The 3,013-nt window shown below is 42.4% G+C and overlaps 1 long non-coding RNA gene across 1 annotated transcript; it reads right to left on the bottom strand.

Moving 5' to 3' along the window:
- Window positions 1–566: 566 nt before the first annotated feature.
- LOC104952610 (uncharacterized) lies at window positions 567–2,620 on the bottom strand. Its single transcript, XR_799125.1, has 2 exons — window positions 2,496–2,620; window positions 567–877 (listed from the first exon to the last, which is right to left on the bottom strand). It is a non-coding gene; the product is annotated as an uncharacterized lncRNA (long non-coding RNA).
- Between the last annotated feature and the right edge of the window lie 393 nt (window positions 2,621–3,013).

Here is a 3,013-nt window from a genome sequence, read left to right as displayed (position 1 = left end):
GCGTTGATGTTATGATTTGAGTTGCAAAGAAATCTCTCAACATGTTATTGAGCTGCTGTTTTGTCGACTTCTGAAAGTCTGTGACCGGCTTTATCCTGACACCAGTCTTCAAAGCACTGAACTGCCCATTGTGTTTGCTTCACGGTGTTCTGTCCGTTTCGGTTGTTTCCCAGTTGGTCTACCTGCTCTTCACGTAGCTCTGCATGTCGTCGTTTAGATGCCCTCTGGAGATAGGCACTAGTGCTCAATCCACTCCTCCTTAGTGAGGCCACCCCGGAGGTCGAAGTTAAGTGAGGGATAACGTGCAGCGAGGCGGTCACTATGGGTAAAAGAACACCCGTCAGGCAGATCAAAAATAGTCCGTTGTCACCGTTTGAACAACGTAGCAACTGCTTCGTGTAGCAAATAACACCCTTCATGCAGATCACATGACCTGCCTGTCAGGTGTTCTTTTACCCATAATGACCGCCTCGCTGCACATTATCCCTTACTTATATCACGGCTAAGAACCAATCAGATCGCTTGATTTCACCGTTTTATAAATATAAACACATACGGCAGCCAGGTGTAAGAGTGAGGATTTTATTGGTTCTTTAAAAGGTACAGTACATGTTGGGTGTAAACTGCTGAATGGAAATGTTTAGCATATTGATCCCTGTGTAACATGGAGTTTAGTGAGGTCACTGAGTAACACGCCGATAACAACAACAACAGGTAGAAGAGTGTGTGAGTGTGTGTGTGTGTAATAACAATGATGATGGTAGTTAGTGAGGCAGCTCGTGGGCCACCAGCTGGTAGTGAGAGCCGCAGGAGGGGCAGCGCTGAGCCTCTCCTTCATGGAGCCAGAACCACACCACCGCCGTGTTGTCCTCCTCACCTGGAGGGAGAGAGAGAGAGAGGGGGAGAGAGAGAGAGAGAGAGGGAGAGAGAGGGGAGAGAGAGAGGGGGAGAGAGAGGGAGAGAGAGAGAGAAAGAGGGGGAGAGAGAGAGAGAGAGAAAGAGAGAGAGAGAGGGAGACATTAATGAGAATTACCCTGCAATCATTTCTTAAATTCACTTTAAGTGAGAAAGAAACAACAAGAAATCCCCTCAGATCAGAAGAGCTTTACAGAAACAGGAAACAGGTTAGAGACACGAGGAGGTCAAAGGTCAGAATACACAAATAAATAATGATTTCTCTCCGACAGACAAGACGACTGAGTCCATGCAACAATATAAAACCCCCTAAACAAAGTGAACATTAAGGTACCTATCAAAAAATATCAAAGTAGTTAATTAATAAAGACTAAAAGAACATTTAGAGTGGGGGGTTGGGGTCTAAAAAGATGTCTTTAGCTGGAGGTCCACTGAGTTCCCCTCTCTCTTATCGGTGCTCCACAGCCTGGGAGCGTAGGGGATGAAACCCATTTGATTTTGGGGGCTTCCGGGCTCGTCCAGGGACAAACAACGAGACCGTGAGACACGTGGCTGCCAAACCATTAAGAGACAAAACATGTTGGGAGCCTGTGGCTCAGTGGAGAGTGTGCTGATCTTATGATCACTGGTTCAATCCCAGTCAGCTGTCCTTCGTGTCCCTGAATTTGGAATGAGTCATTTGATTATCTTATCAAAGTATTTGATCCACTAATCTCGCAGTGTGGAGCTGGAGAGGTGCCCGAACCTCAAACTGCGCCCTGTTGGAGTGTATACCTGTGTAGGGCTGCTCAATTAATCCTATTTTAAATCGCAATTACGATTTTGGCTTGCTTCGATTATGAAAACAACATAATCTAAATAAAACGATTATTTATTTTATTATTGGTTTTTCAGTTGAATTATTAAAGTTCAAGGTAATCAACTGTTAAAAACATACTGTTCACATTTCTTTTTCAAATAGATGGATGTTTTCAAAGTAAATGGATAATCGTTTTTAATAATCGTGATATCAATTATTGACCCAAATCATCGAGTTTATGATTTTTGCCATAATCGAGCAGCCCTATCACTGTGTGTATTAAACAAAGTAAACCAGAGTGAAAGCTGAATCTCTCTACATCAGGGGGTCAAACTGAATTTCATCACGGGTCTCATCAGCATTAAGGCCGCACTCAAAGGGCCGGTTGTCACTATATAAATATATAATATAATATATTATATCACATGATTGCCTCTGAATTGGATTATTATGGGATAGGATAATAACTTAGTAATTAACTTCGTCTGAAAGCAGGAGTCCAGCGCAAATCATTGCAAGTCTCTTCATTGCTTATGTCACAAAACGAGATGCATTGTGGGACATGTAGTTTATGGACAAACTGCTTCCGTAAAGTGGCATGTAACCGAATAATAAACCTATTATATTCTTTCAGAGCTCTTGCGGGGCCACATGAAATGAATTCGCGGGCCGGATTTGGCCCCCGGGCCTTGAGTTTGAGACCCCTGAACTAGGGGGTAAATAAACGGTTCTTCATCATCTATCTAAATGTAGAAAGGTTAGAATGAAGGAGTTGACGTACAGACGCATCCCACGATCCTCTGGCTGGTGATGGAGGGCACGATGTGAGGGTCGGCCTTGGAGCCGGCGTACTCTTTGGGCTTCAGCATGCTGTACGGGTCCTAAAGGAAACACAACACACACTGCTGGGTTACATTCAAGAAAAAGGGTGGTTCATTAAGCCCATCAATAAGACTGTAATCCAGAAGGTGTACAGAGCGATAAATGGAATTATCTGAGATTATAAAGTCAAAGTTGAAAAGATAAAAGCGTATTAACCCGTATAAAGCCAGAGTGCCTGGACCCTACTCTCTCTTCCATAAGTGGGTCGAAAAGGACCCGTATTAGAATAATGTGTTTTTATGCCATTTTGGTTAAGAAGAATCACTTGTATAATATTTAGTATTATATTTTGGTTCACACTAGAAATATTTTATATTGAATTTTTCACTATTTTAGACTTTTTTTTTTTACATTTTCAAAAAAAAAAAAATCCCATAGAAAATGCATGCGGGTCATTTTGACCCACTTATGGAAGCT

The sequence above is a fragment of the Notothenia coriiceps genome, unplaced genomic scaffold, assembly GCF_000735185.1.
Source record: "Notothenia coriiceps isolate Sejong01 unplaced genomic scaffold, NC01 NC01_scaffold00020211, whole genome shotgun sequence".
Classification (NCBI taxonomy): Eukaryota; Metazoa; Chordata; class Actinopteri; order Perciformes; family Nototheniidae; genus Notothenia; species Notothenia coriiceps.
Note: the sequence above shows the minus strand (reverse complement) of the source record. Positions and strands in the feature narration are given on the sequence as shown.